Source organism: Triticum aestivum, chromosome 3B (genome assembly GCF_018294505.1).
Source record: "Triticum aestivum cultivar Chinese Spring chromosome 3B, IWGSC CS RefSeq v2.1, whole genome shotgun sequence".
NCBI classification, from domain to species: domain Eukaryota; kingdom Viridiplantae; phylum Streptophyta; class Magnoliopsida; order Poales; family Poaceae; genus Triticum; species Triticum aestivum.
In genome coordinates, this window is record NC_057801.1 from 282,756,351 (window position 1) to 282,771,868 (window position 15,518).

A 15,518-nucleotide genomic window follows, 5' to 3' on the forward strand; every position below is an offset into this window, starting at 1 on the left:
AGTGACCAAGAAACACTTCTGGTTCCTCTAGAAACTATTTCTAATATTAATGAAACTATTTAATAAATATTTCCTCATTACTTGTGTCCTACTAACACTCATCAAATCATGATTACCATAGTCTTGTGAACCTATAGGTTATGTAAAACATAGACATAAACAAAACCCATTTCCTTCAATGATCGACAGCGGAACCGTGGACATCCATATCGATCCTTGAGTACGCTAAGGACATTAGGGTGAACCTTTGGTTATCATGTTTTATTCCCTTTGCTTTGTGATACTTTACAAAACTCGAGGTGAGGTGTATCAGTATCCTCTTGAGTCGTTTATCATGCTCACTATAACTGTCTCCTTGTTACCCCTTCTGTTCTTCTTTCTCGTTGACATGTTCTGGCATCCCTCTGACCTAGTCACCTGTGTCTAGCTAGACGAAGATGGATGTCATCACACCGATAGAGCCCTAAGTATATCTCTCCATTGTCGGAGTAGAAAATGGCCATACGATGATGGATACCATCACACCGAGAGGGCTCTAAGTATATCTCTCCATAGTCGGAGGAGAAAATCCCACTCTTGAGCTATCTAGTGCCTTGTCAAACTTTGCAATCTCTAAGGTGCCATTATGATCGCCATGTTACAGAAGATTTTTGAGCAACCCCAAAGTCCACCGAATAGTAAGAAATTACTACGATACTCTCATGGTCCAAGGAATGAAATCACACCTTAACTCTCCGTGTTATAACAATTGACTTGTGACGTTTGCATCTCAAAGTATAACAAACAAGTTTGGGTCGGTTCAATAGGATCGTTCTTCTAATGTCATATTCTCAAAGTTTTTTAGGACTATCATTACACTTAACGATATCCTAAGATCCGGAAAACATGATCACTAACAACACTTGAGCTAGTCTTAGAGGCGAGAATAGGAATCATATTTTACTGTTTATTTTTTCATCTTGCACGTGCAGATGAGTTTTCTATCGAGTCACATATTCCAAGATCATAGCGGTTATAGCATAGAATATAAACTCATTATTATAAATATGGAAATATATTAATACAATATTATTGCCTCTAGGGCATATTTCCAACATACTCCCACTTGCACTAGAGTCAATAATCTAGTTAGCAATATTTTCTTGTACACATATGGCAATCCAGTGTTTGTCGATGCTTAGCTTTTGGTATAGCCTTCATCCTACAAGATCTGAACAAATTTAGATCCACATTTATCATTTGCATTTCTATGCATCTGTCATGCTTTCATAAGAATTCATAATTTGTGTGAAAATAATTTTTTATGTATTGAATCACTGGTAGGACCTTTGATTCTTTAAGCTTAACTATGGAATAACTATTAAGAACAACATTCCATCAATACAATTATGTAGAAACCATACCAAGCACATAAATGAACTTTTGATTCATCACCCTCTAGTGTTGCTTTTAAAACGACAATATACTCAGCCTTATGTCATATAATTCACCACAATAAATTTCTTGGGCCAATACCAACTTATCATGCCACCATAATCATTTAATTGAAATCAAAAATTGCTTGGAGCACCGATGAAGATTTTTTCGATGTACTACTTACAACTAGCATGTATTGATGTAGCTCTCTAAAACGATCTCTTCGTTTTCTCCCTATGCGAGAAACATGTCGTTATTACTTAATGACATTTCCCTGTTGTCTTATGATCAACAATTTGACCATTCTGGTAATTTTACTCACAACTTACTTGGAGTACTGGACATATATGGTTGTTTACATACCATGGAATATAATTAACACAAGTTTGATTGAAATCATGTATTTTGCTCATCAGTATTTGAGGATACGGATTCCTGCTTAAAAATTCTTCCATGTGACCTCAACAACAAAATCTTCTTGGCATTTACATACTAAATTTCTTTAGTATCTTGTCAATATGTTATCTTGGCTAAGCCCAATCAGGCCCTACAATCTCCATAGACTATTATGCCTAATACCAAGACTTTTTACCAAGTACTTCACTAGAAAACTATTTTAATGAAGTTCTTATTTTGTGTCAAGAATATTTTTCAATCAGCAATGTGTCGTGCACACATAGTTGTTTAGAAATACTATTATGCTCCCACTTACTTTCTTGTAAATACAAGCATATTTGATCCTATTTATGAAATCATATTACTTAACCATTTCATCAAAACAAATATTCCAACTCCATTATGTTTGCTTCAATCCATTTTACGATCTCTGGAAGTTTGTACACTTACTAGCATCCTCTGCATGATAAAATTACCTTAGGCAGTATCAAATGTACAACCTTGGTTCAATTTCTATCTAATGGGAATCCTTTTGACATCCATATGTTATATGCCATAACTGACACATGTAGCAGTTGCTAGTTAAACCTGAACTGACTTTTAGTATTGCTATGACGAGACAATTTCACTACCATTAACTCCCTGATCTTGTCATAGACTATTAGTAACAAGTCAAGCTTTATAGAACATTTTTATATTTATTAGTTTATAGATCCATTACTATACGTCAGACTCTAAGTTTTCCAGAGGGTTTATCTAAACTTGAATTATGTAAATGGATACTATCTCGAATTACTTTGTCATATAGCCAATTTTGGGAGTCAGGGCCCATAAATGCTTCTTTGTGTATTATAGGTTAATTTTTTGTTGCAACCATATCTCATATGCATACCATGAAGGTGTGCACGTTTTCCCAACCTTTATAGTTCAGCTGCAAGTTTGCACAAAATCTCTATATCTCATGTAGATACTTTTGCATCAATCGTAGTAGGAAATCCTAGAACTACTTCCAGTGTTTCTTTCCTTTGACTTGATTATGAAGATTATGTAATCTGGTCAAGTTGCACTGTCCTCCCACTCACTCTTTTGCAAAAAAATAATTTCTTCAAAATTTACTGCATTTTGTGGCAAACACACTTTGTCTCGGCGTAGTTATAGAGGAATACCCAACCACTTGGAATAACCTTCAAAGTAGTACCTACCTAACTTGGGACACTTATTGGTTGCAACACTTATTTGAAGATAGATTAATCTACTACTTGCAACACTTATTAGTCTACACACATCAATTTGCATGTTTTGAATTGTTTTGTTGCTCGTACTCTATGACCTGTGAACGGTATTTAAGTTACTTCACAATTTGGATGAACGCTGCAAGTGTCAGATGATTCATAATCATATGACATCAAAATCCATTACTATGGAACTTCTCCATGGGTGTTTCTCCAATCTAACTAAATGAAGTGCGACACATATGTGGTATTCTTTTACTCTTGCGACATTTAGTGTTAGTGTTATGGATGTTCAAGTTTATCATCAATATTCATAAGTTACATTCTCTTCCGAATGGGAGTATGGCCTTTTGTTCATAACATCGAACAACTATTGTTCTCTCATGAGCATACTTTTTCAATAAATATTATGCAATAGGCTAGAGTATACAAAACTCTAAAATGAATTATGATGAATAAATATAGAGGTAATACAATGATGGGAATTGTTGTAACTTTTACAAAGTTTCCATCGTGTAATTTAGCCTCATTATTCGTTGGTCATTTAGGCCGTAGTGTTTCTTGCATCGATTCACAACAACATAATTGAGTCGTTATCCTTTGAGATCAACCGAAAAATAAGGGATTAACAATTTTAACCATAGTTCTTAAGAATTACAATTTATTGACCAACTTTCTTTACATCTATAACTTGTACGACCTTCATACTTGAGTTGGACATTCCAGTCTTCTTTATTTCTAACTTTTAACTTCTTATAGTTTTACTTCCAATTTTTCTCCCTTCATAGAAGAAGCATCCAACTTTAAGAGTGGCGTAAGCCCATAACTTCCTTAGGTATGCACTATTAGGGATAAGCCTACTAGTGCCACGGAGTAAATGGCTAGTACTAGCACGGGAGGTGCGCTATTACTAGTGCACTACAACTAAATTCCTAGTAGTAGCGCGGGGTACCACCCTGTGCTACTGCTTCTTCTCCTAGTACTAGTACGGGTCTCACCCGCACTACTACTAATTAGCTATGGTGCGGTTCTAGACCCAACGCTACTACTAGCTCTATGTAGCAGTAGCATTGCCCCCGTGTAGCTGCTAGCCTCTTACCCCACACCACTACTACTTTTTTGATATATTTTCTTCTTCTATGTATTTACACAGTATATGTAGGTTTTTATAATACAATAGCAGCACGAACATGTTGAAACTATATGAGAAAACAATGTCTCATCATCATAATCATGGGGCTACAACATAGCCTCATCATCATCACCATATAGTGATACAACATAGTCTCATCATTTTCTAGTGATATAAGTTATTATATGTCTCGAATACATCTACATGGCCACATACACATGTTTCATCATTGATCAAAACTATAATCACATATAAGAGAGAAGCGATCACGATGAGCAAGAGAGGTATTATGTAGTTCTTGAACCGGGTTTGATTCCTCTTTCCCGCTAGCGTGAACTTCAACAAACTAGCTTCCGCTTCGCTTTTACTTTGAAATCCTTTGTGCCTGTGTAACATCCCAAATTTTAGATCTGGAATGTTACTATAATCATTTAGGCATATCATGATCCTTTTTGCATATTTGAAAACTTTGGAGTTATGAAATACCAAATGAGAGGGAATAAAATGACTTTCCCAGAGCATTCATTTGAATCTTATTTAGATTTTGGTATTCAAAACAAATCCAACTCGTATTATAATGCAGAGAAGGATATGACTCCTTCAAAATAAATAGAGTTGGGAATGTTAAAAGAAAGGGTTTTGAATAAATCTAAAGACAGTTTTTTAACACTTCCAACTCTATTTATTTTGATGGAGTCATATTTCCTTCTCTCAGTTATAATTTGAGTTGGATTTGTTTTAAATACCAAAATCTAAATAAGATTCAAATGAATACTCTGGGAAAGTCATTTTATTCCCTCTCATTTAGTCTTTCATTACTAAAAAATTTCCAAATATGCAAAAAAATCATGATATGCCTAAATGATTATAGTAACATCCCAAATTTAAAATTTGGGATGTTACAGGCTGCTGCCCGGGAAGCAGTCGACTTGGGTCTGACACTCTGACCACTCGTCATACATTCCTGGACTCCCCCCTCTATATGCAACATACCACTTCTTTGTCATCGATCTATATCCCTAGCACAGATGTATGCATCATAATTAAGAAAAATTCATTGATAATATGCAACATAATATACTTAAGCAACAACAAGAGAAAGAGTTAAAATGTTACCAAATAGAAGCAACATATAGTAAACATAATTAACGAAGTTCGTCGTACCCAAACTAACTAGAGAGGTATGCAAGTTCAGGAGGACCGTCTACATCACAAAAAACTTGTTGTACAAAAATTCAAAGTTTTGTCCTACACAAAGAACTAACTAGATGGACATCGTCATCGGCAAACTCTTCTTCTTAGATGTATCCCTCGAGATATCTTGGAGAATGCACCCTAGATTTGTGAAAGGCATCATGTCCTGACATTGTAGCTCTATGCGAGTGTTGACGGGAGCCCGCGTTTGTGGGATGCCGTAGAACATCCCATCCTGTGGAATGACATATTTGATGATGATGCAATGTCCTGCTAGATGTGATAAAAGTCAACTCTGAATTTTCATCCGGTTTGGCTGCTAAGGTTGGAGCCCATTCGCGGACATGGGCATTGGCTTAAGATGGCATGGAAATTCTGTCTTGATTGCTTCTGAATTCCAACATGTGATGGATGAAGTAGAGTCCATCCCTTGTACACGCTGCCAGTTACTAGACGCAACAGAAGTCAGTTTTATGGCAGAAACATGGCACGCATGATCTTTTTCTTTTGTGCCTGGTGTCGCCACCCCTATGGCCAAATGGAAGAGAGCACCATCCATAACTATTTATGTTGGTGTAGTCTTTCTCCTCCGTTTTCTTGGACGAGACCAAATAGAGAGCGCTGGGGACTTGTGGGTACAGAATGATAAAGATGCAGCGCCCCTCGCTGCGCAAAATACATCCACCTCAATGTACTTCATCGCAGTGTAACGTTCCACTTTTCCGGCCTTCAAGAAGCCCTCAAACATGTAGTACGGGTCCGCTACTGCGGTTTTTGAGATTTGCTCTTTCCTAATCACATAGTTTAGAAGGAGCACATAAAGGCAGACGAATGTAAAATTGAGCCGGCCCATGTGATACATCTCGAAGATGTAATTAGACTGCAGGAAGAACATGTCTGTGGGGCATGTGTTGAAAAAGCCTATGCCACTTGGCACCACAACTGCATAAAGCGGGTAACCTACATCCTCCGATCGGAGAAGGATCTTCTGTGTCGACAACACATGATCATGTAGTCTCTTGAGATCCCCAGTTATGCCCTTGAGCAAATCTTGTGGTACCATCGGCTCGCCAGCGACATGAAGAAGCAACACTTTTTCGGATACGTACCCTATCCTCAACCCGGATCGCTAGAGACGACTGGCTGGTAGAAGAAATGGAAGCAACGTTCTTCGATCTCTTCCTTTGCTTCTTCGTAGACACAGGTAACGAGCCTACCATACCCTCCTTGACCACCGCCCCCATCGTGGTCAGGCTCGGCATTGCATGATGCTCGGCTTGGTTATCCTGGCTTGAGGCATGTGAAGACGTGTCTGGGGAGGATTGCATGAATAGAGACTTCTTGCACTCGGCTCGAGGACGTTCCTTCTCCGGTACATCAGGCATTTCAGCATTCTAATCGTCATGCTTACGGTCATAGCCTAAATCATATTGTTGACCCATTAATCCTTCGTCTCCATCGTCACAGGCAGTATTGATGTACCAAAGAGGGTCATCCTCTTCCATGTCATCATCGATATGTTGATCCATGGGAGCGATGTGATCAGCCACCGAAACGCTTGGACCCATTCATCGTGATCGCTCTGACTCAGCATGACGGAGGGTGGTAATTGGATTGGTGGAGTGTTCATACGTTGCATCAGCCTCAGAACAAAGGATGTTGTCGTCAGTGTGCTCCCAGCTGACTCCAAATGAAGATGTTTTTTGGCCATAGCATCAGACGATTCTTGCTTTGTAGTTGTCGGGCTCTCGTCATCCTCTCCCCTGGTCGAAGCAGAGGAGTCAAACCTCATAGCCCTCTATTACCCAAGCCAACGAAACCCTGAATGTTTCACTGGGCATCGACCAGCCATCAAACAAGTGATCTAACGACTTCATACTTGAACCATTTGCCACATCCACCAACTGGTCATTGATGTGGTATAGGAGGGTGCATAGAGTTTCATCAGCATGCGAATACATGTGCGGCGTAAGAGATTCAAAAGGCGAAGGAAAGGAAGATTAAATATGTTGATGAGCATGCGATGCGTAATTACCATGAGCGCATTGAGATCATCTAGTGTCGACGCACTATCGAGCATGCTAGAGACGGAGGAGGGGCTACTACGAGCGGCGGTGGTGGGTGCGGTTGCGTGTGCAGGTGCGTCTAGTATGTTTGCTGAGCTGGTCTCGCCAAAGCTGGGAACGGATGAATGAATGCTTAGATTTTTCGTTCATCCACTTCACGAGCCACAGAACCACGGTTGACCACTGAGATGCAAATTCTAGTTGAGACTGCTTTGGTTGCCTCGACTACCACAACTATGGATTCTTTTTTGGCCGCACTTTTGACTGTCCGGACCGCCTGCGCGACTTGCATCATGATTTGCTCCTCGATAGATACTACTCTAAGCCTCCTTCTGTGTCTTCGGGTCTCCTTGTCTTCCCAGTAGTAGTGCTTCCACATGGCGTTGTTCAGGCGCCGACTACACGGCCATACTCCGGTGCCTCGTTTGCTGACTTTACCTTGAGTATGTTCAACGCCTGGCTAAAAGGTGTGTCCCACGCGTACTTCATCAATGACTGAGATGATTAGTCGCTTTGAGATTGAAGCCTTATTTTGCTCTTTCTGCAAAAGGAATGTGAACCATTTAGAAATGTGACTACTAGCTAGAACATATAAATTTGATTAGAAGCTAAGGTGGTAAATTAAAAATTACTAGTAGTCTTATGAACTCCCTTGTCGGCGCGTCTGTAACCTGTCAGAGTAAATAACCACAGGTAGCTTCATCCACTCTCCCTGGTTCTTCAAAACAACGGGCCAGCTGTGCCCCTCAAGTATCCAAGACAAAGGGCCGTCTTCTCATGGCCGGCTTGGTCCAGTGCCGGCTGCAGGAAGGCGGCAAGGTTCAAAAAGCCATCCCGAAGCGGGCCGACTCCTCGCAGGCGCCACAGAGTGGCCGACTCCTAGCAGGCGGCCTGGCATACACCCTCAAAGTTTGCAACCACATAACGGCGACAAGACGGGGCGTGGCTACAGTGAAGCCTGCCACCCCCGAATCCCGGAGAGAGCGTGGCCACAGTGCACCGTACCGGGGCGGCCATCCCTCGCCCGACGCGGCACTGTGCCATGTTGACCATGGACGGTCACCCATGACAAGCTGTCAGTACGGCCCGCAGGCGGTGGGCCCCCTCCTACCAAGAGAGCTGGGAGGCCGGCTCCCAACAGCCGGCCTACCCTCGCATAGAAGTTTGTGCACATTAAGCAAATAAGACGGGGTAAGGCTACAGTGAATGCGCGCCAGGCGGTGGCACTGTAGCCATTGCTTGCCCCGACAAAGCCATCGTCGTCAGGGGCAAGGCTACAGTAATGAGCAGCCGACAGGGTCCACAGGCGGTGGGCCCAGCCGGTCGGCCAAGAGGCCAGCAGCCGGCGGGACCCACCAGTCGGCGGGCCCCAGCGGCCGGCGGAGAAGCCAGTGCCCATAGACACTGACTGTCTGGACCCACACCCAACCGGATTACCATTGTACCCCTGGGGGGTAGGCCTATATAAACCCCCCAGGGCATCCATGCAAGGGGTTGATCCATGAGAACTACACACACCACATAGAGAGAAGAGGAGAGGTAGCCTTGCCCTTCTTCCTCCTCTAGCCGAATAGCTCAAGGAGCCTCTTGTAGCTACTTTTTGACTTAGTGATCATGCGGAGACCCTGCAGAGCAGGACTAGGGGTGTTATCTCCTAGGAGAGCCCCGAACCTGGGTAAGATTCGTCAGCGTGCATGTATTCACTTTATCACGTTTCCAGGCACCAGTGATGTCTTACTGGCTCCCATAATGATTAGACATCCTTTGGCATATGTCGCACCTACCACCCGACATTTGGCGCCCACCATGGGGCCATGTGTTATCCCTAGCGAGCGTAGCCAGCCCGGCACGCCCGATGGCGCTTGCCCCGACATGCTGCATGGTGTCGACGCCACCTTCACAGCGAGCTGCCTCGCCGATCTTCACGTTGAGGTCCGCCTCTCCGACGAGCCCGCGCCAGACGCGGGTGCAACCAGCTCCGAGAGATGCCTCGTCGATCTCCTTGGCAAGCTCGACATCGCTAACGAGCCCACCTATGACCTGGAGTCGATCGGCTCCACCAACCTGACGCTCGTCGACTGCGACACAACATACCTCGACGCCTTCCCCACCAACGTGGTGGTCATCGACGACCCTCTTCCTCATGCCGACAGCGGCAGCAGCACCGTCACCGAGGTGTTGGTCATCAGCCACGGTGTTGCATCCGGCGAGAACACCAACGACAATCTGCAGATGGCGCTGCATGATCTGTCCGCCCCCATTCCGGCTGACGCCGATGCCGAGACGCTGGAAGCCCACCGCCTTGCCCTCATCGAGAACGGCAAGAAGATAGCCTCCATGAGATGCCTCACCGAGGCTTATCAGCGTGAGGTTGATCGTGCCACCTCCGGCACGCCGCCTGCTGGTGGACCCAGCCGTCTTGGCGCTATCAAGAAGCGCGGCACGGCCATCTCTAGCAAGCTGGAGGCCGGTCGCCCGGTCTACGCCACGCCACTCGAGAACCTGCATGCCGCTCAGGCGGCAGCATACGAGCTGGAAGGCTTGGACGGCGATGAGCTGCGCTGCATGACGAGATGTCTCCAGCAGCTCATCGACGCAGCCGCAGAACGGCAAGAAGACGGCGCCTGCGCCGAGAGTCCACCCCTTCGCTGAGAGCACGGCGCGACCTCCTGGACTCCGACTACAGGCGGAGCCCGTGAGCGAAAAGATAAGGAGCCAACCGCTAGCCGCAGTCGGACTCGCCTCACTATCGAGCGTTACGCAGAAGGCCGCCCCGAGCCGTGGAGCGGTGAGGCGATAATCCGCCTCCTCCTCCGCCCTGCAGGGAGGGATATCCCTCCCTGCCGCCTATTGAGCACCCAATTCTCAGTGGCCGGCTAGGCCGCCATGAAGGAATCGGCGAGAATGATGCCTGCCATCGGATCGACCATTTGGCGTGATCCCATGCGCTAGAAGAAGAAGATGATGTCAGCTCGCCTTGTTTCGGCCCCCACTTTCGCGACGAGCCCTTTCCCAAAGGGTTCTCGCTCCCAAGAGACATGCCCAAATACAACGGCTTGGTGAAGCCGGAAGACTGGCTGATAGACTACTCCACTGCAGTCAGCATAGCAAACGACAACAGGCGCGTTGCCGTGAGGTACGTCCCCCTCATGCTTCAAGGCACAACACGCACCAAGTTGAACAGCCTCAAGCCTTATAGCGTCAACAGCTGGCTGGACTTCACAGAAGTCTTCATCCACAACTTCACCAGCGCGAACAAGCGGGCGCCCAAGCCACGTCAGCTTTCCCTGTGTGTCCAAGGCCCGACCGAGTCCAGCCGCGACTACCTGACATGCTGGGCCGAACCCCGCAACTCCTGTGAAGGAGTGCACAAGGTGCAAGCTATAGAGTACTTGACCGCCGGGTGCCGAGAAGGCACCCTCCTCAGGCACCGACTTCTCTGTGACAAGCCGGCTAAGCTCGACGAACTACTGATCATAGCAGACAAATATGCCACTGCCGACTCCTCAATGAAGATGGAGCTCCGGGTGGACGCCTCTGGAAAGGTGCTCCCTCCGGCTCCAAAAACGTCGGCTGGCAACACCAATCGGCGCCCTCATCAAAACGACAACAAACGCAAGGCCCCGATGCCGACTTCCACCAGTCGACAAGTGGCAACAGTTGAAGATCAGCAGCCAGAAAGGCAGCCCATACCCAAGTGGCACAAAGGCGGCAGACCGGCTTGGCAACATGCCTTCTCCTACGAGCAGACGCTTGACGCCTCTTGCAAGTTCCACAGCGGTGCAAAGCCGTCCAACCACATAACCCGGAAGTGCCATTGGCTCACCCGAATTCCATGGGCGAAGGGCTGTAGCCTACTCTGCCTGTTGGCCAGCCGCCTCCGGCTCCTCAGCAGCCGGCCGCCAGCCCTGCATTCGGAGCCATCCAAGACGAGTTCCCTGATGAGCACACGACCTATGTCATCTTTATAAGCCAAGCTGATGACAACACCAAGAAGTCAATGCGGTTGCCTCCAAAGATCCAGAGTTCATGCATTGGTCTAAGAAGCCCATCAGTTGGAGCCAAGATGATCACCCAGAGGTGATGCCTTCTCCGGGTTCTTACGCTTTGGTGTTGGATGCCACCTTTGCAATGGAGAGGCGGCCTGCTCGTTTTTCCCGAGTTTTGATTGATGGCAGAAGCAGTATCAACATCCTGTACCGTGACACCATGGAGAAGCTAAATATCAAGACGAAGCAGCTCTTGCCCAGTCGGACCGTCTTCCATGGCATTGTACCTGACCTGTCATGCTCACCAATCGGCAAGATCAAGATAGATGTCCTCTCCGTAGACAAAGATCACTTCCGCTATGAAGCGGTTTGGTTTGAGGTAGTGGATCTAGAGAGCCCTTATAATGCTTTACTTGGCTGACCTGCCCTGGCCAAGTTCATGGCTGTGCCCCACTATGCCTACCTCAAGATGAAGATGCCGAGCTCCAAGGGCATCATCACGGTAGTCGGAGACTACAAGAAGTCCTCTGCCTATGCTGCAGCCAGCAGCCGGCTGGCCGAGTCCCTCGTGATCGCTGCTGAGAAAAAGATCCTTCACCGGTTTGTGGCCATGGCCGGCAAGCAGTCGGACCTATCGCCTGATCCCAAGGAGTCGGAAGCTTAGGGCTCCTTCCAGCCGAACAAGGAAACAAAGAAGATACCTCTGGACCCAGAGCACACAGAGAGGTTTGCAGTTGTAGGAGCAAACCTGGATAGCAAATAGGAAAGCAAGATCTTCGATTTCCTCCGTGAGAATCGGGATATCTTTGCATGGTCCCCCAAGGTCATGCCGGGTGTCCCAACGGATTTCGCCGAGCACAAGCTACATGTCCGAGCAGATGCAAAACCAGTCAAACAGCCCCTCCGCCGACTGTCAGAGGTGAAGAGAAGAATTGTTGGTGAAGAGATAGCCCGTTCCTGGCATCCGGCTTCATTATGGAGGTGTTCTTTCCAGAATGGCTTGCCAACCCGGTCCTTGTACTGAAGAAGAACAAGAAGTGGTGCATGTGTATATATTGTACCAGCCTCAACAAAGCTTGCCCCAAAGATCCGTTTGCTTTACCCCATATTGATCAAGTGATAGACTCAATAGCCGGATGCGAGCTATTGAGTTTCTTGGATGCCTACTCAGGTTACCATCAAATCAAGTTGGATCTAGCTGACCGCCTCAAGACCGCCTTCATCACACCTTTTGGATCTTTCTGCTACCTGACTATGACATTCGGCTTAAGAAACGCCGGTGCCACTTTTCAGCGTTGCATGCAGAAATGCCTCCTCAAGCAACTCAACAGAAACGCCTACGTCTACGTAGACGATATTTTGGTAAACACGGAGAAGCATGGCACCCTGCTGGAAGATCTCAAGGAAACATTTGACAACTTGCACCGTTTTCACATCAAGCTCAACCCTGAGAAATGCGTGTTTGGGGTACCAGTTGGCCAGCTCCTTGGCTTCCTGGTCTCTGAACGCGGCATCGAGTGCAACCCGGTGAAGATCAAGGCTATAGAGAGGATGGAGATTCCCACCCGACTGCAAGACGTCCAGAAGTTCACCAGGTGCCTGGCTTCCCTTAACCGGTTCATTGCCCGGTTCGGGGAGAAGGCTCTCCCCATGTATCAACTCATGAGGAAATCCACTCACTTTGAGTGGAACGACCAGGCAGACGAAGCTTTTCACCAGCTAAAGAAGATGTTGACCATGCCGCCTATCGTGGCAGCTCCGACTGCGAAAGAGCCTATGCTCCTTTACATTGCCGCAACCAGCCGAGTGGTCAACACTGTCATCGTGCTTTAGCACCCAGAAGAAGGCAAAGCTCAGCTGGTCCAGAGGCCGGTGTATTATCTGAGCAAAGTACTGTCAACTTCAAAAGCGGAATTATCCCCACTACCAGAAGATGCACTGTGGCATGTACTTTGCCGCTAAGAAGCTCAAGCCATACTTTCAAGAGCACCCCATCATGGTTGTTTGCACTGCCCCGCTGGCCGAGATCATGGGCAGCCGGGATGCATCTGGCCGGGTGGCCAAGTGGGCCATTGCGCTGGCTCCTTATACCATCTTATACCAGCCTCGCATCACCTTCAAGTCCCAAGTGCTGGCCAACTTCCTCGTCGACTGGCCCGAGACCCAGTACCGACCACCAGCACCCGACTCCACCCATTGGCGGATGCACTTTGACGGATACAAGATGCGTACTGGTTTGGGAGCCGGCATCGTCCTCACCTCTCCCAAAGGCGACAAGCTCAGATACACATTGCAAATCCATTTTGCCGCCTCCAACAACGTGGCCGAGTATGAGGCGCTCATACATGGGCTCTGGTTGGCCAAAGAGCTCGGCATCCGCCGGATCCTGTGCTATGGTGACTCAGACTTGGTGGTCCAACAGTCATCTGGTGATTGGGACACCAAGGATGCAAACATGGCGAGCTACCATTCCTTGTTCAGAAACTCATCGGATATTTTGAAGGGTGCGAGTTCCTCCACATGCCACGGGCCGATAACGAGCAAGCAGATGCCCTGGCACGAATCGGTTCCACCCGGCAAGCAATACCAACCGGCATCTCCCTCTAGCGCCTCCTCAAGCCGTCTGTTAAGCCATCTCCAGAGTCAGACTCTATCTTCGTGCCTCCTGACCCCGATGATGTCGGATCCGACTTGGGGATTGCGGGAGGCGGCTCGGGGACTTCGGCAGGTGGCTCGGGGACTGCTACGGTCGCACTCGGCCCGGGGACTTCAGAACCTGGCCCAGGGACTGCAGCAGTCAGCTCGGGGACTTCAACGACACAACAGGCGGTGGCCGACTCCAACCCACTACCTCCCAACCCAACCACCCTAGTCGCAGTAGCCGTGTTGGCAATAGAAGAAGCTGTAGCTCCATAATGGGCCCAACCCATCCTCAACCTTCTGGTGAACAGATAGCTATCGACTGACGAGATCTCAGCAAGACAAGTTCAACGTCGAGCTGGAGCATACATAATAGTGAACAGAGAGCTCGTTAGGCGCGGCGTTACTGGAGTCTTCCAGCGCTGCATCGAGCCAGAGAAGGGCATTGCAGTCCTCAAGGACATCCATCAAGGCGAGTGAGGTCACCACGCGGCCTCAAGATCACTTGTCGCCAAAGCTTTCCACCACGGTTTCTTCTGGACGACTGCTTTGGAAGACGCCAAAGAGTTGGTCAAACACTACAAAGGGTGCCAAGTTTTCAGCTCCAAGCAACACCTGTTGGCTTCTGCACTCAAGACCATCCCCATCACCTGGCCCTTTGCCGTCTGGGGGTTAGACATGGTGGGCCCATTCAAGACGGCACACGGCGGCATGCCACATATGCTTGTTGCCGTAGAGAAATTCACCAAGTGGATTAAGCAAACCCAATCAAGAAGCTGAATGGGCCGACTATTGTGACCTTCATCGCAGATATTACCACCCGATATGGCATACCACACAGCATCATCATCGACAACAGCACAAATTTTTCCAAAGGGGCATTGGCTTATTTCTGCGCTACACAAGGCATCCGACTGGGCTTAGCATCAGTTGCCCATCCACAGTCAAACGGCCAAGTTGAGCGAGAAAACGGCCTCATCCTCTCCGGCATCAAGCCACAACTGGTAGAGCCACTGGAGCGTTCGACCGGTTGCTAGCTCGAGGAGCTACCCACCGTCCTCTGAAGCTTGCGTACCACTCCGAACAAGTCAACCGGCTTCACTCCCTTCTTCCTCGTGTATGGTGCCAAGGCTATCATCCTAGCTGACATCGAGTTCGACTCACCTCGAGTCACCATGTACACGGAAGCGAAGGCGAAGGAAGCATGAGAAGACAACGTTGATCTGCTAGAAGAGGGCCAGCTATTAGCACTCAGTCGGTCCGCCATCTACCAGCAAAGTCTGCACCGATACCACATTCGGAAGTTCAAGACAAGATCCTTCCAGGAGAGCGACCTTGTGCTCCGGATGATCCAGCAAACAGCCGGCCAGCACAAGCTCTCGGCCCCTTGGGAAGTCCCCTTCGTCATCAGCAAAGTCTTGGGAAACGACTCCTACTACCTGATCGATGCATA